Source organism: Oryctolagus cuniculus, chromosome 17, assembly GCF_051225735.1.
Source record: "Oryctolagus cuniculus isolate XC-2025 breed Fujian yellow rabbit chromosome 17, ASM5122573v1, whole genome shotgun sequence".
Taxonomy (NCBI): domain Eukaryota; kingdom Metazoa; phylum Chordata; class Mammalia; order Lagomorpha; family Leporidae; genus Oryctolagus; species Oryctolagus cuniculus.
Window position 1 is genome coordinate 42,392,821 of NC_142883.1, and position 27,587 is coordinate 42,420,407.

Sequence of the window (27,587 nt, forward strand, 5' to 3'; positions counted from 1 at the left end):
AAAATTTTAAAAGGAGAGAGAAATATCTGTCATTTGCTAGTTTACTCCCTAAGCGCCTACAACAGCCAGGACTGGACCAGGCCAAATCTGGGAGCCTGGAACTCCGTCTGGGTCTCCCACATGGGTGGCAGGGGTCCAAGCCCTTGAGCCGTCACCTGCGGCTCCCTTAGGTGCACATTCTCAGGTGGCTGGATCAGGAGCAGAGCTGGGACTTGAAACCAGGGCCTCCGTTAGGGGTGCAGGTGTCCTGAGCGGCATCTTGAACATCGCACCAAACTCCTGCCCCATGGTGTCTCTTGAGCTGCAGTGATGGACACAGAGCTGGGCCACAGCCCAGGTCGTGGCTCCATGTGGGTGCCTTGCGTGGACGGCACAGGCTTCCCACGGTCTGCGAGGCAGGCACTGGGTGCTGGAGGAACTCTCCGATTCTTGCCCTGCCCCAGCCCCGGGAGAATTCCATTCCACCTTGTCCGGGGCTGTTGCGGAAGCCTTGGCAAGCCTGGACAGCTGGTGAGGTGGTGTTCATGGAGAACGAGCCCCTCCCTGGCCAGGGGCAGGGGCAGGGGCAGGGGTGGGATTGGCACTGGGAACAGGCAGCTCCCTGACCTGTCTGAGGGTCGCTTTTCCACAGGGGCGTCTGCTCAGACAGGAGGGCTGACCTCAAGACCGGATGACAAGGTGGCTCCTGGCTCCGGCCGCGCCCCGGCGCGTCATCCCGTGCCTGACACATCAGGCCTGCCGCTGGCTGGCCAGGCGCTGGGGCCTGGGAATCTGGCGTGCTCAGCAGCCGTGGGGCCCCTCGGGCTGCTCGGGGCTGTCGTTCCCACTAACCCTTCTTGTCTGATGTCGATGAAAGAGGATGGGCTGCAGACGCGAGTCATTCTTTGCTCCACCACTTCCTGGCTGGAGGACATTGGCAGATGACTGGGATTGCTCAGTAAATATAAAAACCCTTGGGAGCCAGCGCCGTGGCTCCCTGGGTTAATCCTCCGCCTGCGGTGCTGCCATCCCATATGGGCACCGGGTTCTAGTCCCAGTTGCTCCTCTTCCACTCCAGCTCTCTGCTTTGGCCCGAGAGGGCAGTGGAGGATGGCCCAAGTGCTTGGACCCCTGTACCTGCATGGGAGACCAGGAAGAGGCTCCTGGCTCCTGGCTTCGGATCGGTGCAGCGCCGGCTGCAGCGGCCATTTGGAGAGTGAACTAATGGAAGGAAGACCTTTCTCTCTGTCTCTCTCTCTCACTGTCTATAACTCTTCCTGTCAAATAAATAAATAAAAAATAAACAAATAAATATAAAAACCCTGCCCCTTCACCATGAGCCCTGCCTCCACTCTTTATGTGATGTGTGGTTGCTGTGTAAACGCTGTACCCCACCCCCCCACCCTGCCGCTGTTGGGACTTTTGCATTGAGCAGTCACGGGCAAGTTGAAGGTCTGAAGGGGAAGCAGCCTCTGCTCCTTGGCTACACGTCTGCTATTTCTGGAGCTCTTCGTTCCTCCCTGTCACGTGCCCAGAGCTGCTTCAGACTTTGGGGCGAGCCTGCTGGTGGTGAGTCCTCTTAGTTTTCATCTTAGTTTTCCTTTATGTCAAGGGAGAATTCGTCTTTATTCCTTTTTTTTAATTTATTTTTTGCCAGGCAGAGTTAGACAGTGAGAGAGAGAGAGAGAGAGACAGAAAGAGAGTTATAGACAGTGAGAGAGAGAGACAGAGAGAAAGGTCTTCCTCCTGTTGGTTCACCCCCTATTGGCTGCCACCGGCGCTGTGCCAATCTGAAGCCAGGAGCCAGGTGCTTCCTCCCGGTCTCCCATGCAGGTGCAGGGCCCAAGCACCTGGGCCATCCTCCACTGCCCTCCCGGGGCCACAGCAGAGAGCTGGACTGGAAGAGGGGCAACCAGGACAGAATCCGGTGCCCCGACCAGGACTAGAACCCGGTGTGCCGGCGCCGGTAGGCGGAGGATTAGCCTAGTGAGCCGCGGTCCCGGCTTGTTTATTCTTGAAAGGTGTTTTCACTGGCTATGCAGTGAACTGCACAGGATGATGTTTTTTCTTCCTGTGCCACTGTCTCCAGGCCTCTGTTCCTTCTGACGGGAGGCCGGTGACATTGATACGGTGGTTGCCTGGTATGAAATGTGCTGCTCCTCCCCCACCCCCCGCCCACCTGGCTCTCTTCAGCTATTTCTCTCTACATTTGGTTTGCAGGGTTTGATTCTGTGCCTGGTGTGCTACGATGTACTCATCCTGCTGGGGATTCATTGATTCCTGGGTGTGGAAATTTGCCCACATCCAAGTGGGAGAATTTGAGTCACTGTTTTTCTTTCAAATACTGTGTCTGCCCCATTCCTCTCTCCTTTCCTTCTGGGACTCCAATTATGTGTGTGTTAGACCTTTTGATACTGTCCCACAGGCCCCTGAGGTTCCGTTCTCCTCCCTTTTTCTTTAATTCATTTTGTTCTTCAGACTGGATATTTTGTTATCTTTTTTTTTTTTCAAGAGATGCTCTCCCTTTCTTAAATTTATTGATTTGAAAGGCAGAGAGAAAGGGACAGAGATCTTCCATCTACTGGTTAACTCTCCAAATGCCCGAGATAGCCAAGACTGGGCTAGGCTGAAGTCAGGAACCAGGAACTCCAGCTGGGTCACCTGTATGCATTTCAGGGACTTCAGCATTTTAGCACCACCTGCTAGGGTGCACATTTTAGCTATCACTTGCTGCCTCCTAGGGTACACATTCCAGGGTGGAATTTGGAGAAGAGCAGGACTCAAAGCCAGGTAATGTAACATTGAATGCAGGTATTTCAAGCAGCATACTATCTTTTGTACCAAACCTCCCCTACCCCATTCTTATTTTAAACATTTATTTCAAGGGGCTGGTGCAGCAGGTTAATCCTCTGCCTGCAGTGCCAGCATCCCATATGGGCACCGGTTCGAGACCCAGCTGTTCTACTTCCAGTGCAGCTCTCTGCTAGGGCCTGGGAAAGCAGTGGAGGATGGCCCAAGTCCTTGGGTCCCTGCACCCACATGGGAAACCTGGAAGAAGCATCTGGCTTCGGATTGGCAGAGCCCTGGCTGTTGCGGCCATTTTGGGAGTGAACCAATGGAAGGAAGACCTTTCTCTCTGTCTCTCCCTCTCACTGTCTGTAGCTCTAACTCTCAAATAAAATAAATAAAATCTATTTCAAAAGCAGACATGCAGACGGATAGATGGCAAGGAAGAGCTCCCATATGCTGGTTATTCCCCAAGTGCCAGTAACTGCTGGAGCTGGGACACATTGAAGCCAAGAGCCAGGAACTCAGTCTGGGACTCCCACATGGGTGGCAAAGACCCAGCTGCTTGGGGGCTGGCGTTGTGACATTGTGACATTGTGCTGGATTAAGCCATACCTACGATGCTGGCATCCCACATGAGAACTCCAGTGTGAGTCCTGGCTGCTCCACTTCCAATCCAGCTCCCTGCTAATGAGTCAAGGAAAGGAGCGGGAGATGGCCCTCATGTTTGGGCTCCTGCCACCCACATGGGGGTCCCAGATGGATTTCCAGATTCTGGCTTCTGCCTGGCCCATCCCCAGCTGTTACGGCAATTTGAAAGGGAAGCCAGCAGTTGGAAGGCCCCTCTGTGAATCTCCTGTCTCCATAATTCCGCTTTTCAAACAAACAGATAAGTAAATAAACAGACCCAACTGCTGAGCCGTCACTTGCTGCCTCCCACAGTGCACATCAGCAGGAAGCCAGAATTGGGAGCAGAGCCGGGACTCAGACGCAGGCACTTCTATCTGGTGCGCGAGTGCCTCAGGTGGTGTCATAACAGCCGTGCCAGACACCCGTCCCTGTACTGGGCATTTTCTGTTAATGGATTTTGGAGCCCACTGCCTCTTTCTTCTGTCCCCTCCGACCTGCCCCTCAGCAGGCCCCTCCGGTCTCAGCCTGTGCTCACTTGGCTGTGACTCTAGGCACTTTGTTTCTTTGGAATCATTGTCCATGGTTGCTTTGATGGCCCAGTAGGAATGTTTCTGCCGCTATTGGGAATGAAACCCTGGACAAACGACGCCCAGCTACATTTTCTAACCTAGAAAGTGGTAAAAATGGGAACAACCCCCATGGTTTGTGTCTGTAACTGTCTAGCACTGGAAGTGACATGCCATAGGTCCGTGTCCCATCCCACCTGGCTTCTATAGCTGCCCTTCTCCTCCCTGGAGGGAGAGAAGGGCGCCTCCCTGGGTGAGGATAGGGGAAGAATAAGGCAGGAGCTGCATGGCCAGGAGCTTGGAGAGAGGGAGACAAGCTGAATCACGAGGGCTCTTTGAAGTGTGAGGGACTGCAAACCCACTTCCTGCCGAGGAAGCAGAGGGCAGCGTGCAGGGATTGGCATCGGCATAGCTGTAGATGTGTGCGGAGAGGCTCAAGGTCTCTGTCTCCGACTCTGCTCTCCTACTCTGCAGGGGAGAAAGAACATTCCAGAATGAGGAAGCTGTAGGGAGGTCAACATGGCCGATGTGCGGAGGAGAGGGTGGTGAGGGGAGATGGAAGGACAGGCAGGTCAGATAACCTGGAACTCGCGCCCCACTGGTAGGAGAGCCATGGGATCCGATCTGGACGTGGGACAGATCTTCCCGGCTGCAGAGTGGAGACTCAGGAGTGGGAGCGGGAAGGCCCTGGCCCAGACCCAGGCAAGTGACAGCTAAGGGGACACTGGCGAAAGCGGAGAAGCAGCGCTCAAGGGGTTTGCAGGAAGTAGGAGCAAGATGCCTGCACCGGCTTGCTCAGCTGACCCTGTAGCACCAGCCCCTGGACAGTGATGCCCCTCGCACGGCTGCCTCCATCTCCACCCCCTGCCCCACCCCTCATGGTGCTTCTAGCTCTGAGCCCCACTGTGGGCTTGGCAGAGCCCAGGTCACACACCCCTTCCCTGGCCCTGAAATGGAAGACTCCAAGCCAGGGCATCCCCCAGACACAGAAGGGGGTCCCAAGGCTGGGTTTCTTTTTTTGTCATTCATGGTACTGACGTTCTGCAAAGTCACTTTGAGCTGAATTAGCACATACTACGCCTTTGCTATGGGGGATGTAGGTGTAGGTTGCCCTGAGCCTCTGGTGACATCCGCTGGTGGATCCGTGACCTTGTCTAGCGAGAAGCACGAGACTGCAGAAAGCATGCCGCCGACAGCCCGTGCAGGGGACACGTGTGCCCAGCGAGGCTGAGCTAAGGCCTTGGCTGAGGACACGAGTGTGTGTGCAGCCGCCGGAGTTTTGCACCTCTCCGAGTGTGTCTGTGAGTTGCTGTGAGAGAGCTGACGCATGGATTTGCGGTTGTAAATAAATGTTAGCAAGTAGGAAAATTTGCAAATATGGAATCAGTGAATAATGCATACTGACTACATACAGATAAAGTGATAAGTACAAGCATGAATTTATATAAAATATTTCCTATGTGTCTGTTCACGTCTGTCGGTCAGGTGGTAAGGCCTCTGACCTACCTGAGGCTTTGCGTGGCCAGCAGAACACGCGCTGTGCATCACTGTCCAGTTATGTTTTTTTAAATTTGGGTGACAGAGTTCTCCCATCCACTGGTTCACGTGCCAAATGCCCACAATGGCTGGGGCTGGTCTAGGCCAAAGCTCCTGGCTCCTGGCTTCGGATCGGCCCAGCTCCAGCTGTTGCAGCCATCTGGGGAGTGGACCAGCAGATGGAAGACCTCTCTCTCTGTCTCTCCCTCTCTCCATCTATAACTCTACCTCTCAAATAAATGAATACATAAAATTAAAAAAAAAAAAGGACACAGAAAAGTGTCAGAAATGACAGTGTGGGGGAAAAATCAGACATTGGTGTAGCCAAGAGAGAAAGAGCCTCTTGTTAAAGGAAATCAGGTCACTGGAAAAACGCATCCTGGGGGAGGGAGGTGGGCTTTTGGTTCAGCAGATAAGAGGCGGCTTGGGAAGTCTGCATCCCAGTCAGAGTGGCTCATGTCCTGGCTCCACTTCCAATTCCAGCTTCCTGCTAACACCCACGCGGGGAGGAAGCAGGGGATGGCTCAAGGATGTGAGTCCCTGCCACCCTGTGGGAGACTCGGATTGAGTTCCAGGCCCCTGGCTTTGGCCTGGCTCAGTTCTGGCTGTTGTGGACATGTGAGAAATAAACCAGCAGATGGAAGATCTCTCTCACTCTCTCTCTTTCCTTTCAAATGAACTAAAAATTTAAAAAACAAGTCCTGGAGAGTGGCTGGAAGTCCGTGAGCTGTCCCCACGGAGGACAGCTTCCACACCAGGGGTGGACTGGAAGGCACTGCTGGCTGGCCTCCTGGTAATGTTAGAATGCAGACCAGTGGGAGCTGTGGAAGGAGATGAGAGGGGGTGTGGCTTTTGAGTTTGCAGGAGTGTTTCCGCAGCCATTAGCTCCTGGGTGGTAGGGAGCTCACTTGATGATCAAGCAGATGTGGAAAGTGGTCACGTGATTTTCCTGGAAATCCCATAGCTGGGAGATAGCAGAGCCAGGTCGCCCTGGTGCCCCTGGCTGCCCCTGGGTAGGAGGGACAGGAGGGCCCACGCTGAAGCAGCCCCCATCAGTCCCTGCTCCAGCCCTGGGGTGTTTTCCCATTTACAGACAGGGAAGCCGGCTCAAAGGGCGTGGCCTCACCACCCGGGGGACGGTGCCTGGGCTCAGGGCATTCAGGTTGGCAGGGCCCTTGAGGAGCCTTGGGCTGTGGGTGTCTGTGTCCCTGGCCGTCCTGGGCGCAGCTGGGCCTGGTGCCCTCGGTGGCAGGGGGGCACAGGCTGTTTCAGGCTGGCGTCAGGCTAGTCCCACTGGACGTGTTGTGTCGCTCTGCCCCGGAGGCTGCGGGGTCAGCAGGGTTCAGGCACCCACTCCCCGACTCCTCACCCACTGCAGGGCTGGTGCAGCCAAGTGGGGCTGAGCCGCTCTGAGCCCCAGACTCAGCAGGTACTGTGCTCACCGTGCCCTGACCCACAGCCTGCAGCCCCTGGAGGAGGACAGAGTGTGTCGTGCGGGGTATGCACGGGCACGGCTGCCCTGAGGCCATCAAGCCCAGCCATCCTTCCTGTTCTGACTTTTTTGGCTAAAAATCCACCAAAGAAGCCCCGGGCATGTATGGGCTACCTGGGAAATCCGGGAGCCACAGCGCTGCTGGCTGGGCCTGGGCTAGGGGTTTACTGCCCCGTGGCATGCAGGGCAGCCCCTCACAGCAGAGCCACGGCCTGCCCGACGTGCTGGCAGGCACCGAAAAACATGGAGAAACCCCGCCAGGAGGCCCCTCCGACATCCCGATCGCCCTTGGGGGATACTGAGCTACCCACCGCTCCCAGCTCCCATGCTTGTCCCCTAATTCCTGTGAAGGAAGGCGGGGCCTCAGGAAGGAGCCAGTGGATCAGGGCTCCGCGTGCAGGAACCAATGACCTGCCAAAGACGCCCACCTCCTGACAGCGTCACTCAGGGGTTAGGATTTCCACGTAGGAATTCCAGGGCCGGGAGACAGAGCATTCGGTCCCCAGCAAGTCCCTAGATTTGAGACCCTGAGTGTGGTCGCACCCCCAGGCCTTGCACCCATCAAACCGGGCAGTGAGTCCAGCACAGCTGCATCCTGGTGGGGCTGCTCGAACCACGGACCGCAGTGGACACAGCGTGGTGCTGGCAGGGAGGCCTCGAGCTGGTGCTCAGACATCAGTGTCATTAACAGCACGCACATGTGTTTAGTCTGTTCTGAAGCTGTTCAGGAAAGGTATTGAGCTGGGTACCCCCCTTTATCCATGCAATATTTTGATCTTTTTTTTTTTTTACAGGCAGAGTGGACAGTGAGAGAGAGAGACAGAGAGAAAGGTCTTCCTTTTGCCGTTGGTTCACCCTCCAATGGCCGCCCCGGCTGGCGCACTGCGGCCGGCGCACCGCGCTGATCCGATGGCAGGAGCCAGGTACTTATCCTGGTCTCCCATGGGGTGCAGGGCCCAAGCACTTGGGCCGTCCTCCACTGCACTCCTGGGCCATAGCAGAGAGCTGGCCTGGAAGAGGGGCAACTGGGACAGAATCCGGCGCCCTGACCGGGACTAGAACCCAGTGTGCAGGTGCCGCTAGGTGGAGGATTAGCCTATTGAGCCGCGGCGCCGGCAATATTTTGATCTTGAGATTTATCCTGGATGACGTACGTAATCAAGTCATTAATTTGAAGAGCTGTGCAGTAATCCATCCTGACGTCCATCATCTATTACCCCGACCCCTGTGTGAGGATGTGGGTTGTTTCCAATTCGTGGCCATCACAGGCAAAGCCCACCTGAGAACACTGCTCCGGAGCAGACGCCTAGAATTGCTGTGTCTGGCTACCTGTTGCCATCAACAAACCACTGCAAACATCCAGCTTATAACACGAACAGTGTCTAACTCGCCACGTTCCGAGGGGTGGCTGGGAGGGCTGTGGCTCCGCCCCAGGGCTGGTTGAACTCCCTCACAGCAGGGCGGCAAGTGCCCAGAAGGAACAGTCCTGACACACAGGTGGAAGCTGGGCATCTCTGCAGCTGTGGCCTTGAGAGTCACACAGCGTTCCTTCTGCTGCACTGTCTGGCCAAGATCCATGACAAGGAAGCCGGATTCAAGGGGAAGGGGCGGAGACCCCACTCCTCAGGGAATTTGCATGTGGCTTCCATCCGCTCACTGGTCGGCTGCCTTTGTACATTTGTAACCTTGCTCGAGGGCACCACGATGCTCTCCAAAGCAGACTTTTCAGTTTGTATTCCCAGCAGCTGTTTGAAAAGTTCCCCCCTCTCCACCATGGTCCCCTGATGCTTGGTGCTGTCACATTAAACAAATTTTGCCAAGCTGACAGACGGGAAATCATATTTCAGTGTTGCATACAGTTTCATTTCCCTGGGGGGTGTTTCGCCTGGTGGTCAGGAGGTCAGGACACTGGATAACGCCTGTGGCCCACGCTGTTGCAGGCGTTTGAGGAGTGAGCCAGCACCTGATCTCTCTGAGTCTCTGCCTCTTTTATTATTATTTTTTTTAATTTCTTTTCTTAATAGAAAGCTTTTATTTAATAAATATAAATTTTATAAGTACAACTTTTGGATTATAACGGTTCATACCCGCCCTCCCACCCTCAAACCATCCCACCTCCTATTCCATCTCCCATCCCATTCTTCATTAAGATTCATTTTTAATTATCTTTATATACAGAAGATCAACTCTATACTAAGTAAAGATTTCAACAGTTTGCACCCACACAGAATCACAAAGTATAAAGTACTGTTTGAAGACCAGTTTCACCATTAATTCTCATAGTACATCTCATTAAGGACAGAGGTCCTACATGGGGAGCAAGTGCACAGTGACTCCTGTTGTTGATTTAACAATTTACACTCTTATTTATGACGTCAGTGACTACCCGAGGCTCTTGTCATGAGCTGCCAAGGCTATGGAAGCCTCTTGAGTTCACAAACTCCAACCTTATTTAGACAAGGCCATAATCAAAGTGAAAGTTCTCTCCTCCCTTCAGAGAAAGGTACCTCCTTCTTTGATGGCCCCTCTTTCCACCAGGATCTCACTCACAGAGATGTTTCATGGAATTCATTTTTTGCCATAGTGTCTTGGCTTTCCATGGGCTTTTTAGCCAGATCCGAGTGCCTTAAGGGCTGATTCTGAGGCCAGAGTGCTGTTTAGGGCATTTGCCATTCGATGAGTTTGCTGTGTATCCTGCTTCCCATGTTGGGTCGTTCTCTCCTTTTTAATTCTACCAATTATTATTAGCAGGCAGTTGGTCTTATTTATGTGATCCCTTTGACACTTAATCCTATCTTTATGCCTAGTAAGATGGCATTGGTACCTGTCAACTTAATGGGATTTGGAGTCCTATGGCATGTTTTTAACTTTACCCTTAGGGGTAAGTCTGAAGGAACATGTGCCAAACTATACACCTCCTCTCTCTCTTATTCTCACTCTTATTTTTAACAGGGTCTCTGCCTCTTAAATAAATGTACTTTAAATTTTTTAATAGTTTACTCCCAAGTGCATTTTAGCATCCATTCACAGGCTTCCTGCTCTTAATGGGGTTTTCTCTCCTATGGCCTGTGTTCCCTATTCCTTGCCTCTTTTAAAATAGGCTTGTCTGCTGGTACCATGGCTCACTTGGCTAATCCTCCGCCTGCGGTGCCAGCACCCCGGGTTCTAATCCCGGTTGGGGGGCCGGATTCTGTCCCGGTTGCTTCTCTTCCAGGCCAAGTCTCTGCTGTGGCCTGGGAGTGCAGTGGAGGATGGCCCAAGTGCTTGGGCCCTGCACCCCATGGGAGACCAGGAAAAGCACCTGGCTCCTGGCTTCGGATCAGCGCAGTGCGCCGGCTGTAGCAGCCATTTTGGGGGGTGAACCAATGGCAAAGGAAGACCTTTCTCTCTCTCTCTCTCTCTCTCTCTCACTGTCTAACTCTGCCTGTCAAAAAAAAAAAAAAAAATCGGCTTGTCTCTTTCTTACTGGTTTCTGGGAGTTCTATGTCTGCGGTGAGTACTGCTCCCTTGCCGAGTCCGTGTCTTGCAAATACTGAAGGCCCTGGAAGAGATGGCGTGGAAGCTGGGATAGGAGGTGTGCGTGGACTCCAGCGAGGGGCTGGGAGGTGACTGCAGCAGACCTGGGGAGTGAGACCTGGCCATGGGGGGTGCCAGGAGGCTGGGGTCCGGGAGTGTAGGGGTGGGGCCACATGCAGGAGGCTGCTGATACGGTGCTGTGAGCTCACCCCTCGCAGGCTGCAGAGCTGCCCTGCGGAGAGAGAGAAAACCCTTTCGGAATGGGGCTGCTGGCTCAGGACGACTGGTGTGCCTGATGGAGGGGGCGAAGGCCCTGCTGTGGTGTCGCCAAGGCACCTGCGTCAGCCCCGGGCGGCGGAGGAGGCGGAGGCGCCCGGGTAAACACAGCCGCTCCGGCTGCTGGCGGCAGCTGTTTTCAGTCTCTCCACTGCCAGTCAGACGGCTGGGGAGCCAGTAATTGAAGGCTGTCCAGCCTGTAATTCAGCGGCTCCGTTCCCAGGCTTGGCTGCGCCGAGGGGCCGGAGGAGGTGCGTCCCGAGTGGGAAGGAGAGCAGTACCAGCCGTCCCTCGTTCACGTTCCCATAGGGCTTCAACATTGGCCGTTACACCAGCAGGTGCACAGGCTCAGTGACAGAGCAGACGTCCCAGTGGTCCCCAGAGACGTCCACTTCAAGATACGTGTCAAATCTCCTGTGCAAGCACGAGGGGACTTCACAAAGTTCATAGAAAAGTGGAATTAAGAGGTGTTTGGGTACCAAAAAATGTTGAAATTGATGCATAGTTTTTGTATAACATGCACTTTCCATGAACTTTGTGAAGTCCCCTTTATACGCTTGGATTTCAAAAGTTTTTGCACCATAAAATAAACTTTTAATTCCATTTTCCATGAACTTTTTGAAGTACCTTCTTCATATTCTGTCATAGTATCACACATATGTATAGTGTATACCTAGCATGCACACAGTGTACATGGTGTCAATATGTGGAACTAAGTATCCACTAATAAGCTATGGTTTAGTTGTGGCCCATGTGTAATGCGCTGCTTCCTGGAGCAGTTGAAGTGTCCTGGCTTGTACAGTGTCGGGAGAAACACAGAGCTTGCTGGATTCCTTTCCTGAGGGTGAGAGCCTTCCTCCCCACTTTCACCAGTGTTCTGTAACATCATTTATGAATCAGCATTGTCATTTGCATTTGTTTGAAAACCTTGGCTGAACGTATGTGTTCTGTGTTTCCCTGTAACCTCTACCTGCTCTCTTGTGATTCCCCTTTTCAAGCTTGCATCTACTTTTCCATCAGCCCGGGTGTCTCTGTCTTGCCAGGTTTTGAGTATTTCATGGTTTGAAGTCGTCTCAGAAAAGCTGCAAGTACAGTGTAAGGAACGTTTCACTTGGGGCAGATGTTTGGCCTAGCAGTGGACCTGCCAGTTAGGATGCTTCCACTCGCGAGGGTCTGGATTGAATGCCTGGCTCCCGATTCCAAGGCCTTGGAAATGCAAACCCTGGGAAGCAGTGGTGATGGCTCAAGTAGTTGGGTCCCTGTCACTCATGTGGGGGACTTGGATTGAGTTTCTGGCTCCCAGATTCAGACTGCCCCAGCCCCAGCTGTGCAGGCATTTAGGGAACAAATCGGCAGATTGGAGCTCGCTCTGTCAGCCTCGCACATAAATAATTTTTTTGAAAAAGAAACTTAATTTCTTTTTTTAAAAAGGGTTTATTTTATTTATTTGAAAGGCAGAGTTACACACTCACACAGATCTTCCATCCGCTGGTTCCCTCCCCAGATGGCCGCAACAGCCAGGGCTGGGCCAAGCTGAACCCAGGGTCCCATAGCTACTTCTGGGTCTCCCACGTGGGTGCAAGGGCCCAAGCACTAGGCCCATCTTCTGCTGTTTTCCCAAGCCATTAGCAGGGAGCTGGATTGGAAGTGGAGCAGCGGGGACTTGAACCAGTGCTCATATGGGATGCTGGCACTGCAGGTGGCAGTTTAACCTACTGTGCTACAATGCTAGCCCCTGGATCATTTTTTAAATATTTATTTATTTATTTGAAAGGCAGAGTTAGAATGAGAGAGAAATATTCCATTCTGGACTCCTGCATTGGTAACAGGGCCAAGCACTAGGCCCATCTTCTGCTGTTTTCCCAGGCCATTAGCAGGGAACTGGATTGGAAGTGGAGCAGTCTGGACTTAAATCAACACTCATAGGAGATGCTGGTACTGCAGGTGGTAGCTTAACCCACTGTGCCACAAGGGAAGCCCCAATTTCCTGGATTATTTGAGATCTGATGCCCCACCACACTCAAAATACTTCCCTGTGTGTTTCCTGCATAGCCACCTTCCTACCAGCAAACTCAGGAAATGAACATTGGTATTGCACAAATTCTATTTTCCAAAGACAGCAGCAGTGCTTGCTTGTATCCCACCTGTTCTACCATGTGACCGCGACACGACTCCCATTGAGAGATGGGGTCTCTGGCTCCCTCCTCTTGAGTCTGGGCAGCTGTCTGACTTGCTCGTACCCCACAGAATGTAGCAGAGATGACAACTGCCTGGCTTCGAAGGCCAAGGAGAGTTGGTGCAGCACCTGCCTTATTTGTAGAACATTCATTCTCAGAGCCAAGAGCCTCCATGTAAGAGATCTGACTAGCTGGGGCCACTCTGCTGTGACATGTGACATGTGACGTGTGTCAGTGCTCTCGTGGGCAGTCCTGGACTTGGACTTGGAGTTTGCTGAGCCAGGCACCAGGCATGTGAGTGAATGAAACCTCAGAGGATTGCAGCCCATAGCCATCGGATTGCCCCCAGGCTCAAGTCTTCCCAACTGAGGACCTGGACAGCGTGGAGCCGAGACGGGCTGCTCTCCACCGTGCCCTTTCTGCTCCTGACCCACAGAATGGCCGTTGTCAACCCCAGCGGGTGCTGTCACTCAGCCATGGCAATTCAAGTGATACTCTATTGCCATGCAAGCCTCAGACCCCATTTGAGCTTGGCCCACTGTCCCCATCATGCCCTTGGTATTAACTCATGTTTCATTACTATAATGCAATGCCTGAGGCTGGCTACTTTATGAAGACAAGAGGTTGATTTTGGCCCATGGTTCTGGAGGTGCAAGGTCAGGGGAGGCATCTGGCGATGGCCCTCTTGCTGCAGAGTCCTGAGGTGGCCCAGATGGCAGTGGGTGGGGAGCATACCTGTACCTGTGTGTGTGTGTGTTCTGGTCTCCTTTTTTCTGCAAAGGCCCTGCTGTTCCGTTGCAGGACCTCCACTCTTGATCTAATCCTACTCACTTCCACAGACCCCAGCCCTAAACACCAGTCCAGGTGCGTCCTCTCTCCTGACGCCTCCCAGGGGGCTTCGGTCCCCTTGCAAGGCGTGCTCACACCACGTACTGACCACAGCACCCTTTCCCCGGGGTGGCTCTGCTGCCTGTCTTTCTGTCTGTCTATCTCTCTCCTCCTCTGTCTATCTCACTTGCCTCCTCCAGTCTGGAACAGCTCCTCATGTCTGGCCTTGATTTTGATTGTCTTGACCTTGTAATGAGTACAGGTGAGGCACTTTGCAGACTAGTCCTCACTTGGGGCACATGTGATGTCTCTTCATGATAGGACTCAGTTTAGTGTCTGGCAGAAAGGTCAGTCACTCAGGTGGCTCTTACTGCACCTTATCAGGTGACTTTCATTGTATTCGTTCAGTTTTATTGATGTGGATGTGTGGTTTCCTAGCTTATCTAGTGAGTTAAAATCCATTGCTGTCATTTCTTATTTGGATGCACAAATTGCCCCAGCTTTCACCTGAAAGTGCCCTTGGAGTTGACTCCCACGTCCTGATGACATCCTTGTTATCCTCTGAGCACACTTTAAACTCTTAGACTCATTTTGTATTTTCTCTACCACAGTCAGAGCTATTTTTCCGAGGAGGCTCCTTTTAGTGAAGAGTGGTGTTTAGAAGCCAAAATCTGGGAGTTAGATGTGCTCATCGCTATGAAGGTGGTACATTTCCCAGGCGTTCTCAGTGCACAGAGTTAGGGAATATATACATGTGTATGCATGTGTGTGTACACAGGAGAGTATATCAAAAGTTTGTGGAGAAATGGAATAAAAAGGTAAGTTTATTTTAGTAAAAAAAATTGAAATCCATGAACGTGTGCTTGCCATGAACTTTTTGAAGGATTAAAATAGTTTGATGTGGTACATTTTTGTTTTCACTGAACAGATTTGTCTTTGTGCCCAACTCCCCAGCTCCCCACCTTGCACACCTCCCGCACCTCACGTATGTCACACACCTCTCTCACTTTGCACACCTTGCACACCTCACAACCTCCCGCACCTTTGGTACCTCCCATATCTCGCACACTCCTCACACCTCCCACACCTTGCACACCTGTCACACCTTGCACATCTTGCACACCTCTCACACCTTGCACATCTTGCACACCTGTCACAATGGTGCTCCCAGTGGTTCACCAAGTGGACGAGAAATCAATGCCCACCCCACTTGCACTATGCCCATCTCCTACAGCTCTCTTCCTAATTCACATTCGACTCCTTCATATGTTAGGAATTTGTGTTGGAATATGATACTACCATGAGGTTATAACAAAAATCCTGTCAACAGAATCAAACAGTTCTTCCCCTATCCATCCGAAGCATCACTCTATCGTGTTCTGGATTGAATACTTAGAAGCACGTCACTGAACACTGCATCCGCAGGTGACAGTAACTCCCTACTCGCTCTGCTCTGCAGGTGCTCAGCCTGCCTGGATGTCACCTGGCTGCGCTATTCACCAGGCTTGCATTTTCCCATTTGCCTGCAAAGACACAGTGACTTACAGATTCTTTCCTGGAATTCAGAGGCAGCAATATAATCATTTTTAAAATGGTTAATATTTATTGGTTGCTTTCCCCACACCCTGGGCTTTTATACTTAACTTAGATCTCAACACAAGTCTCTGAAACATTATTTGACAGCTGGGGATACTGAGGCCGGAATAGCTAAGTGCTGACCAGAGGTCCCCGGTGCGCTCTGAATCTGGATTCAAGCTGTGGCAGTGTGTAGCCTCGTTGTAGGAGGGGCAGCGTGGGGAGCCAAGGAAAGATGACAGTCCTGTCTGCAAAGCGTGCGTGTTCATTCAGCATCACACAGGAGGGTGTGTCCTTCCTCCAGGCCTTGTGGGCCTCTGGCTGGGGGCTCTCTGACAGCAGGAGGCTCCTCGATCCAGCCTGGCCCAGGCCTGGCTGTTGAGAGCATGTGGGGGGTGACCTGGTGGATGAATAGTCTCTTTCTGTCTGTCTCTCTCTCGTTCTCTCTCTGCCTTTGAGTTAGTAAACAATACATGCATTAAGAAATTTCAAGACAAGCAGGCATCATTCTGGAGTCTGAAATCCAGGAAGGCTGGGGAAGAGGAGGCACTGGAGAGGATGGGCGTGGCGCCCGGGTGGAACAGGAACAATCGCCCTCACCCAGTGTCTGCTTCCCTTGGTCTCTATCCCCAGTGTGGGCCAGGCTGGTCCATGCCTCGGACCTGCACCTGCTCCTGGGCCCCCAGTCAGACCCAAGGTGCCGAATCTCCACCAGGTTCCCTCTTGGCCACGGCCCACGTGGGCACCTGCACTGCCGACTCTGTCTGTGGAAGACGGGGGTGCTGGTCACCATGGCCTCCTGGCTCCTCACCTTCCCCAGGCACGGCAGGGTCGTCCTTGCTTCCCACTCTGAAGTCAAGCATGGCTTTGACACTTGCTACGCCACTCCTGGGGATGCTCTCAAAGCCAACACGTGGCTTACTGTGCTCTTTCCTTCAGTGCCGGGTGGGTGCTGCAGCCCCAGCCTGGACGCCCGAACAAGCAGCATGGGGCTGAGGGCAGCGCTGAGCAGCGAGCCCGAGAGTCGTGGTTCCAAGCCTGTCCCCACGATGCTGCCTCGCCCAGGTCAGACTTTCGGACCCCGTGTTACAGTAACTCCCCATTTGCAATGCTCTCCCTGTTCTCCTGGAAAATACTTTAACTGTGTTCTAGAACTAGATATCTATTCTGTCATTTGGAGATACTCTCTTTGATGAAGATGGACGCTAAATACTAGCTGAGTGGATCTGCGTTCTCCCCATCCTCTGTTTACATGACATTAAAATCCCTGGGCCCTGACTTAGCCTGCATTTTTTTACCCCATTTTCTGAATAAATGTAAAAAATGTCTTTGTGTTTTCTTCAGCACAAATCACAGCCCTTGGCTCAATCTGTGTTAATGTCTCTCTTCTAACACTGTTTGTTCCCAAATATTCTTGTAGAAGTTGGCTGTACTGGAAAAAATGCTAAAATGACTAATATCCAAGATTTTAAAAATGCTCATAATTATGTGAACTAATCAAAATGAAGATTTTCCCCCCATTTTTAAAAAAAGATTTGTTTATTCAAAAAATGGAGTGAGAGAGAAGGAGAGGTAGAGAGATCTTCCATCCACAGGTTTACTCCCTAAATGGCTCAATGGCCAAGGCTGGGCCAGGTTGAAACCAGGAGCCAGGAGCCTCTTTCAGGTCTCCGAGATGGGTACAGGGGCCCAAGCACTTGAACCATCTTCTGCTGCTTTCCTAGGCATATTAACAGGGAAGTGGATCAGAAGTAGAGCAGCCGGGACTCAAACTGGTGCCCATACAGGATGCCGGCGCTACAGGCAGCAGCTCAGCTCGCTATACCACAGCGCCCCCCCCGCCCCGCCCAGGTTTTCTAATTCTTGTCCTTAGGCATTTTATATTACAAATAAAAAATGAAAGAAAGGGAGCCAACTTTGTGTTGCAGTGGGTTAAGCTGCTGCCGGCAGCAGTGGCATCCCATACAAGCGGTGGTTCGAGTCCCAGCTGTTCTACTTCCAACCCAGCTCCCTGCTGACGTATCTGGGAAAGCAGTGGAAGACTGCCCAGGTATTTGGGGCCCTGCCAACAACATGGGAGACCCATATAGAGTTCCAGCCTTCTGGCCTCTGCCTGGCATAGCCATTTGTGGAGTGAATCATTGATGGAAGATATGTCTGTCTGTCTGTCTGTCTCTCTCTCTCTGCCTCTCTATATAATTCTGCCTTTCAAATAAATTTTTAAAAAAGTAGAAAAAGGAGAGCCTACATGCCAGTGAAGCAAGCACTGGTGTACAACTGCACCCACCCCCTGAGGTCGAGCAAAGATCCCCCCAGTCCCCAGAGGCCTCCCTCAGAGCCACCCTGTCACTGCCCTCAGTATCCATGTCAGTAACCTCCATCTTGATGCTCACGCCTTCTCGCTTTTCTGTGTTGCTTTATCTACTATGCATGTGCACCTAAACTGTGCTCCAGTTTTCCTGGCTTTTGAATTCTGGAAAGGGAGTTATAAGTATGCACTCCTTTGTGTGCACACTGCATCCCATGTCACCTGTGTGAGTTTCATCCACGTCACTGCACGTGGCTGTAGCTGACCCGTCATCTAAACATATGAAAATGCAAGTATGGTTCCTTTCAATGACCATTTGAGTTGACTTTGGCTTTTATAAATGAGGCTCTTATGACTATAACAATAGTTCCTCTTGTCCATGGTTTTCCTTTCAAATGGTTTCAATTGCCTGTGGTCAACTGCGGTACAAAAATATTAAATGGAAAATTCCAGAAACAAACAGCTGTGTAAGTTTTAAATTATGTACCATTCTGAGTAGAGTGATTAAAATATTGTGCCAGCTCACGTTATCTAACGGACACAAATCATCCCTCTGTCCACTGTATCCACACTGTATATGCTGCCCTCCCATGAGTCCCTGAGTAGCCACCGCTATTACCAGATGGGCTATTGCTCATGTGCCTGTAGCCCTTTTCTTACTTAATAATGACCCCAAAGGGCAAAAGCAGTCATGATGGCAGTTCAGATAAGCTAAAGAGAAGCAATAGAGTGCCTCCTTGAAGTGAAAAGATGGACGTCCTTGTCTCAGTAAGGAAAGAACAATGTATCTTAGGTTGCTAAGATCTACAGTGACTTGCAATTGTTAATCTCTTACTGTGCCTGATTTATAAATTAAGCTTTATCGTAGGTATGTATGTATGTATAGGAAAAATCATGGCATATCTTGATTGGAACTATCTGTAGTTCCAGGCACGGCTGGGGGCCTTGGGATTCATCCCCCACAGGTGAGCGGCCACCACGGGGTGTGTTTCTTGGTGGCCATGTGCACACGTTTCTGTTGGATGTATGACGAGGAATGAACTTGGGTGGGAGCGTTTAGCGGCTAACACCTGTTTTCCCAAGTGGTTGTTGAGTTTATACATCAGCAGGATACGAGAGTGGCCAGTATCCTTACAAATACTTGTTGCCATCACTGTTTAATTCCAGCTATTCCGGCGTGTGTGTGGAGGGGGTGTGATGTTATCACATTGTGATTTATTTTGTATTTTGATGATTCACGATCAGGTTGAGCAGCCTTTCAACTGCTTTTTCTTCCCTTTTTTCCCCAAGAGCACGGAAGCTGAGCATTCTTTTAATTGTCTCTAATCATCTTTAAAAACCAGGGCACAGCTCCAATCCAGGTATCTGCCTCCCCACCCCCGCCCCGCCGCCATCCCCCTAAGGAAGTGGGTCTCCTTGGAGAGCGAGACTTGAGAAAGGAAAGGGACGGCGCCTCACTGCCTTCCCCCTTGTCCTCCTGAGACAGCACAGGAGGAGGGGGCAAGGCTGCGGGGACAAAGGGCGAGAGTACCAAGTGTCCTGGTCCTCAGCTGCCCACGCCGTGTCTATTTTTGGTTCTGTTATTTAAAAAATAAAGTGACAATTACTGGCAGAGGCCAGCTGTTGCGCTGTCTTCCGTTAAAAACCATGGACGAGCGCGTGCACAGTCTTCTCGGCTGATCCCGTGTCACAGGCTGCCTGCCTGCTTGTCCCCCACGCAGCCGCGAGCCTCGGTCTGGGTTTTGAGGGCAGCAGCATTGTCCAGGTGCTTCTCAAAGCGTGCAGTTTGGCAGGCTTTCAGGGCAGCAGCGTCCAACACCAGCACAGGGCCCAGGCCAAAGATGTCACGAAGCAGCTTGTCATTCTGCAGGTGGCATTGCCTGCCCGAGCGTTCTGCCTCGAAGGAGGTGGAGATCCGGTGCTGGGGCCGGCTGTCCGTGTACAGCACCTCGAGGCCGAAGCTGTGCAGGGTGGCACGGAGGGCGGGGCGCTGTGCCGGCAGCGGCCTTGGCATGGTACTTGTGCCGTCATTGGCCGCAGTGTGCAGGGCACGGTGGCGGGCCTCCGCATCCTCTCACACAAAGTCCTCCTCGAGGTTCTGGGAGAGCGCGAAGAGCAGAGCGATGATTTCACCGCAGCGTGCGCAGATTTGCACTCTCACTGGACAAGAGTGGGGACAGCTGGGGCAGCTGCCCATTAGAGATGCGGCTGATGCCGGCACAGGGGCAGGTAGTGAGCTGTAAGGCCCAGGCCCGTGGGGCAGCAGGAAGCACACCAAGCAGGCTGGTGGGGGCCAAGTGAGCAGTGGAGCTATCCAAGCCACATGGCTGTCTAAAAACCCCTCGTAGGCAAGCAAGGCCGGAGACCAGATTCTAGACAGCAGCAGCAGCCATGCAGCACCCCCAAGCCAAGGGCCGAAGCTCAGTGGAGCAGGCGGCAGGGCTGGCTGCATGGGCACTGAGCGCGCACAGCGGGGGCTGCCGGCTGGGGACCACTCCTGGCCCTTGTGGCCAGGGCCCAGCCTCAGGCAGAGCAGGCCCAGTGTGGCCCAACCAGGGCCCCTCCTCGCCCCTCCCTTTCTTGAGGCCCTTCTCTAGGGCATTCTGGCCGGAAGGCAGGGGCCGGGAGGCCGCGGGCGCAGGGGCAGGCTCTGCAGCGCTCCTTTCGGTCCTGGCCCTCGTGTCTGTGTGGCCGTTCATGTGCTCCTGCAGCTTCTCCTGCTGCCCTGCTCATCCGGGCACCGCTGCTGGCCCTGCAGGCCTCCCTGGCTGCTGCTTCCTCACTGGACCCCGAGTCAGCCTGAGCTGACCACTGCCTCCTCGTGGGTCCTGTCACCCTTAGGGGCATGGGGCATGCTGGGAACTGGACATGGAGGGCACTGGGGCTGGGGGTCAGGACTCACGTGCTGCTGTGCTGAGAGTTAGGCAGACGGCTAAAGTCACAGCCGCGGGACAATGCCTACGCCAGGCGCCCTCCCTCTTGTTCTGTGTCTTGGCCATCTAGATGTCTCTTTTTTTTTTTTTATAAACTTTTTTTTAAATTTTATTTGACAGGTAGTGTTATAGACAGAGAGAAAGACAGAGAGAAAGATCTTCCTTCTGTTAGTTCACTCCCCCTAAATGGCTGCTATGGCCGGAGCTACACTGATCCGAAACCAGGAGCCAGGTGCTTCCTCCTGGTCTCCCATGCGGGTGCAGGTGCCCAAGCACTTGGGCCATCCTCCACTGCCTTTCTGGGCCACAGCAGAGAGCTGGACTGGAAGAGGAGCAACCGGGACTAGAACCAGTGCCCATATTGGATGCTGGTGCTGCAGGCGGAGGATTAACCAAGTGAGCCATGGCACCGGCCCTAGATGTATCTTTTGTAAAATTTGTTTTCCAGTGGTTGCCCTAGTTTTCTTCTAATTTGCCTTTTATTGATTTGAAAGAGTTTCTGAAATACATTATACATGTGAGCCTTGTGTGGTTGAATGTGTTGCAAATATCTTCCCTCACTGTGGCTTGTTCTTGCACTCTCTTGGTAGCTTTTGGTGATGAGAAGTTCTCCAATTTTGTAAAACATGTATTCGAGAGGCAAAGAGATGGAGAGAGGGCTCCCATCTACTGGTTCACCCCTCAGATGCCCATGGTGGCTGGGCTTGGTCTAGTCTGGGGCCAGAGCCAGGAAGCAGGAACTCAGCCCAGGTCTCTCATGTGCGTGGCAGGGGCCCAAGTTCATTACCATCACTTCCCAAGGCCTGGGGAGAAGCTGGAGTCAGGGTGTGGTGCTGGCAGTGGAACCCACGCAGTCCAATGTGACGTGTGGGCGTCTGAGCTGCTAGTGTAAACTCCCCTTCTAGAAGCTCTCAATATAATTTTTTAAGATTTATTTTATTTATTTGAAAGGCAGAGTGATGGGGGTGGAGTAGGGGAGATCTTCCATCTGCTGGTTCACTCCCCAAATGGTCATAATGGCCAGGGCTGGGCCAGGCTGAAGCCAGGAGCCAGGAATGCCATTCAAATCTCCCACATGGGTGACAGGGGCCTGGTACTTAGACCATCATTGCTGCCTCCCAGGAACTTTAGCAGGAAGCTGAATCAGAAGTGGAGCAGCCAGGGTTTGAACCAGCACTCCAGTGTGAGATACTGGCATTGTAGGCAGCAGCTTAACCCACTGAGCCACAGTCCTGGCTCCAAGATGTTCTTAATATTTTTTCCAAATTTTTTTTTTTAATAATTTTTGACAGGCAGAGTTAGACAGTAAGAGAGAGAGACAGAGAGAAAGATCTTCGTTTTTCCGTTGGTTCACCCCCCCCAAGTGGTCGCTACGGTCGGCGCATTACAGACGGCATGTTGCGGCCTGCGTGCTGCGCTGATCCGAAGCCAGGAGCCAAGTGCTTCCTCCTGGTCTGCCATGCAGGTGCAGGGCCCAAGCACTTGGGCCATCCTCCACTGCACTCCCGGGCCACAGCAGAGAGCTGGACTGGAAGAGGGGCAACCAGGACAGAATCCGGCTCTCTGACCGGGACTAGAACCCGGTGTGCCAGTGCTGCAGGCGGAGGATTAGCCTAGTGAGCTGCGGCGCCGGCCTAAAGATTTATTTATTTACTTGAAAGTCAGAGTTACACACAGAGAGAGAGGAGAGGCACAGAAGAGAGGTCCTCCATCTGCTGGTTCACTCCCCAGTTGGCTAAAACAGCCGGAGCTGTGCAGATCTGAAGCCAGGTGCCAGGAGTCTCCTCTGGGTCTTCACACAGGTGCAGGGGCCCAAGGACTTGGGCCATCCTCCACTGCTTTCCCAGGCCATAGCAGAGAGCTGGATCAGAAGTGGAGTAGCCGGGACCTGAACCGGCACCCATATGAGATGCTGGCACTGCAGGCAGCAACTTTACCCACTATGCCACAGCGCCAGCCCCAGAAGTTCTTAATTTTAATGCAATTGAATTTAGCAAGAGAAAAAAAAATTGTGGCTGGTACCTACTGTAACTGATGTAAAAAAGTTTTTGAAGGCCAGGTCTTTAGCACAACAGTTAAGATGCTGGTTAACGTGTTGTATTACTAAACTTATTTATTCTTTTTTTTTTTTTTTAATTTTTGACAGGCAGAGTGGACAGTCAGAGAGAGAGACAGAGAGAGAAAGGTCTTCCTTTTGCCGTTGGTTCACCCTCCAATGGCCGCCGCTGCAGCCGGCGCACCGCGCTGATCCGATGGCAGGAGCCAGGATCCAGGTGCTTTTCCTGGTCTCCCATGGGGTGCAGGGCCCAAGCACCTGGGCCATCCTCCACTGCACTCCCTGGCCATAGCAGAGAGCTGGCCTGGAAGAGGGGCAACCGGGACAGAATCCGGCACCCCGACCGGGACTAGAACCCGGTGTGCCGGCGCCGCAAGGTGGAGGATTAGCCTATTGAGCCACGGTGCCGGCTTAAACTTATTTATTCTTAAAGCTTATCTTTTCTTCTTAAGTTTTACTTTTTTGTGTGTGTTTTCTACACATTATGTATCATATTATAGGCAAATGATGTCAGTTTTACTTCTTCCTTGTCAATGCTTTCTCATCCTACCGCACTAGGCTAATAACAATGCTGAATGAAGTTGGTGACAACCAACACCCTCACTTTGTCCCTGATCTCAAAGGGAGATTTAAGAACACTTTACAGCCGGCGCCGTGGCTCAATAGGCTAATCCTCCACCTTGCGGCGCCGGCACACCGGGTTCTAGTCCCGGTCGGGGCGCCGGATTCTGTCCCGGTTGCCCCTCTTCCAGGCCAGCCCTCTGCTATGGCCAGGGAGTGCAGTGGAGGATGGCCCAGGTGCTTGGGCCCTGCACCCCATGGGAGACCAGGAAAAAGCACCTGGATCCTGGCTCCTGCCATCGGATCAGCGCGGTGCGCCGGCTGCAGCGGCGGCCATTGGAGGGTGAACCAACAGCAAAGGAAGACCTTTCTCTCTCTGTCTCTCTCTCTGTCCACTCTGCCTATCAAAAATAAAAAAAAAAATAAAATAAAAAAAAAAAGAACACTTTACTGTTACTGTTATGAGATTACTATTAGTTTTTCAAACACCCTTCTCAAATTAAGGAAATTGCTCTCTATTCCTACTTTGCTAAAATTTGTGGATGGACATTGAATTTTATCAAAAACTTTCCCCCTATAGACATTGAGATACAAACATGATTTTTTGGAGGGTTAAGATTGATGTATGAATTTGAAAGGCAGAAAGTTACAGAGACAGACAGAGATCTTCCATCTGCTAGTTCACTCCCCAAATGACTACAACAGCCAGGCCTGGCTAGGCCGAAGCCAGGAGCCTGGAACTCTGTCCAGGTCTCCCATGTGGATGCAGGGACCCATGCACTTGGGCCAGCTTCTGCTGCTTTCCAGGGTGCCTCAGCAAAGAGCTGGATCAGAAGTAGCGCAGCCAGGACTCAAACTGGTGCTCAAATGGAATGCTGACTTTGCAGGCCATGGCTTAGCCCTCTGCCCCACAACGCTGGCCCCATAATCATATCATTTTATCCTTTATGCTGTCAGTGTGATAACTTGCCCCAGTTAAGTTCCAAATGTTAACACCACTTTGCATCTCTAGAGTAAGCACAACTTGATCATGAATATGTTGTCTTGGAAAAAATGTGTTTAGAATTTTTACCACTATATTCATGAGAAAGATTGGGCTATAATTTTCCTTCTCCAATATTCTGGCCAGCTTTTTGTTGTGAAACTCTTGCTGGCTTCACAAAATAAATGGGGGAGCAGTATTTCTTAGTGTATTCTCCAAAAGAGCACACACAGGTTGGCATGATGTATTCCTTAGGTGTTCAGCAAATTTGCCAGTAAGGTGCCTACACTTGCTCTTTTCTTTGTCAGAACATTTTATTGTTAAAGATTTGTTTTATTTATTTGGAAGGCAGAGTGACAGAAAGAGGGAGGGACACAGAGAGATTTCCATCCACTGGTTCACTCTCCAGATGGCTGCAATGACCAAGAACCTAGAACTCCAACCAGATCTCTCAAATGGGTAGCAGAGGTCCAAGCACTTGGACCATTTTCTGCTGCTATCCCAGGTGCATTAGCAGGGAGCTGGGTCAGAAGTGGAACTGCCAGGACTCAAACTAGTGCTCATCTGGGATGCTGGCTACACCACGATGTCAGCTCCTGGCAGAGGTTTTAAATTATGGATTAGGGGCCGACATTGTGGGGTAGCCACTGTTTGTGACACCCATGTCTGGCATCCCATGTGGGCACCAGTTTGGCCCTAGCTGTTCCACTTCCAATCCATCTCCCTGCTAGTGGCCTGGGAAAGCACTGGAAGATGGTTCAGTTGCTTGAGCCGCTGCACCCATGGGAAGACCTGGATGAAGCTCCTGGCTCCTGGCTTTGGCCTGGCTCAGCCCTAGCTGTGTGGCTACTTGGAAAGTGAACCCGAGGATGGAAGATCTCTCTCTCTCTATGTGGCTCTGACTTTGAAATAAATAAGTAAATCTTTTTTAAAAATTATGGATTAACTGTATTTTATAATTATATGACTATTCAGGTTTTCCATTTCTTCTTGTATAACTTTTAGTAATTTAATGTTTTCCTCAAAGCATTTGTCTATTGCATCTAATTTTTCCAATATTTTAGCATGAAGTTGTTCATAATATTTTTCTTCTTATTTCAATATCTGTGGAATTCATGGTTGAGACTCCTGTTTTCATTGTACTGGTTTTGGTAATCACCGATCTTCAGTTTCTGTGATCCTCGCCTTTTTTCTTAGTCAAACAAGTGACTCTTGTTGAACTAATAGAATAATTACATAGAAAATTAACAGAAAAGGGAAAAGGAACTATGGAAGAGATATAATTAGAGAATTAAAAGTTTCTGGAATAAAAAAACTGCGACATATGGGAGCTGGTTTGTGTCCTGGCTGCTCCACCTATGATCCAGCTCCCTGCTAATGGCCGGAGGAAGAGCAGTGGAAGAAGGCGCAGGTCCTTGGGTCCCTGCACCCACGTGGGAGACCTGGATGATGCTCCTGGCTCCTGGCTCCAGCCTGGCCATTGCAGTAATCTGCGGGGAATGAACCAGTGGGTGGAAGATTGACCTCTCTCTCTCTCTCTTCCTCTCTGTAACTCTGACTTTTAAACAAATAAATTTTTTAAAAAGCATTTAGTTTAAAACTACTCACAATTTTAAATATTTAAATAACAGATTTAAATATATTGACTATTTGTTGTGCTTGCTGTGTGCTGTGGGAGGTCAAGGAGCAGAAAGAGCCCAGAGAACACTGGGAAGCACAGCCCCCCCCCCCCCAATCCTTTCCCAGGTGCTGCCCTCCCAGCTTTGGCCTGCATCCTGGAGGTACCTGAGTCCCTTGAGAAGTTCCCGAGATGACCTCTGGATTGCTTTCTATTTTTATTTTTTAAAGATTTATTTATTTTAGCTTTGTGCAGTGACAGTATCATAGCCAATGAGGTTTGTCTGAGGCACGATTATTGCTAATTAAAGATTTATTTGTTTTACTTGAAAAGCAGAGTTACAGAGCGGGAGAGGCAGAGGCAGAGAGAGGTCTCCCATCTGTTGGTTCACTGCCCAAATAGCCACGACAGCTGGGGCTGGGCCTCTCCTGGGTCTCCCATGTGGTGCAGGGGCCCAAGGACTTGGACTGTCCTCTGCTACTTTCCCAGGCACATTAGTCAGGAGCTGGATTGGAAACGGAGCAGCCAGGACTCGAACCTGCAAACACATGTGATGTAGGACTCAACTCACTATGCCACAGCCTAGGCCCGACCATGGGAATCTTTAAGTGCCTCTCTCTTTCCTTTGTGTCCCCTGCCCCACTCCGCCCATGTAGGTGGAAGCTCTTTCTCGTGTGCTGTGTTAGGGCAGGGCTGCCCTTCCTAGCCTCAACTACAATGATAAGAAAGGGGGCTGGCTTCGTGGCACAGCTGGTCAAGCCACCAACTGCAACACTGGATTCTCATATCACAGTGTCGGTTCAAATCCCAGCTGCTGTGCTGCCAATCCAGCTTCCTACTGATGGCGTGGAAAAGCAGCAGAAGATGGCCCAACTGCTTGGGCCCCTGCACCCACATGGGAGACCTGGAGGAAGCTGCTGGCTCCTGGCTTTGGTCTGGCCCAGATCGAAGAGTCTTGGTATTCCTCCCAGGCAAGCCCAGGGCAAGGCTTTAGGTTGGCAGTGGCTCAGCATGAGGTGAAGAGAACCAGCCTCACTGCGGTGTTTCCTTAACTGTGCTATGAATGATTTTGTCTGTGCAAAAGCATAGAGGGAATGGTCCTAACAATGACTTTCAGAGAAGCATCCACTCTCTCCCTGCCCTCGGCTGTATCCGCTACCCCCCTGGGCAGGCAACCACCTGAAAATATCCCCACCCCTGCGCTCCCTCCCTCCTTTGCCGATGAATGGCAGCATGGACGCTGCTCCTGTCTTTGTTACTCTCCTTGCAGGACGCGGTGCTGGGCAGTTACCCTCACTTGCTTGGCGCAGCCGCGTCGTCCTCCCTGGCATGGCTGGCCCCTGGCTTGTTCCACCAGTCCCCAGTTGTTGGACGCTGGGGCTGCTTTCAGCCTTTTTCTACCACAAACTGTGCTGCAACCGAGAGCGTTACGGATGTGCGTGCTCTGTTGTTGCCGCTGTGGACTTGGGAGAATCCTAGAAGTGGGGCTCTTGGGTTAGAGGGTGGGTACTTACAGAACTGATACACATGAGCACACCTGGGCGAACATTAGTCTCCTGATGCTGTGTGTTACAGGTGTAAGCACAGCAGGGCAGGGGGCTTAGACACTCTGGTCATTTAAACAGGGGACTTAAACACGCTGGTCGTTAGCAGAGATGGCTTGGACCTGGCCGAGAGACGATCTCTCTTGGGCAATGAGAAGATCCGTGGCAGTGGGAGGACCTCGCTCTCCATGCTGGTGGGAGAGGACTCAGGGAGCCCAGGACC

At 51.8% G+C, this 27,587-nt stretch overlaps 2 pseudogenes; one reads left to right on the plus strand and one right to left on the minus strand.

Annotated features, from left to right (window-relative positions):
* Window positions 1–19,357: 19,357 nt before the first annotated feature.
* Window positions 19,358–20,369, minus strand: LOC127484504 (interferon-related developmental regulator 2 pseudogene; annotated as a pseudogene).
* A 5,694-nt stretch (window positions 20,370–26,063) lies between these two features.
* On the plus strand, window positions 26,064–26,139 carry LOC127484582 (U4 spliceosomal RNA; annotated as a pseudogene).
* Window positions 26,140–27,587: the final 1,448 nt, after the last annotated feature.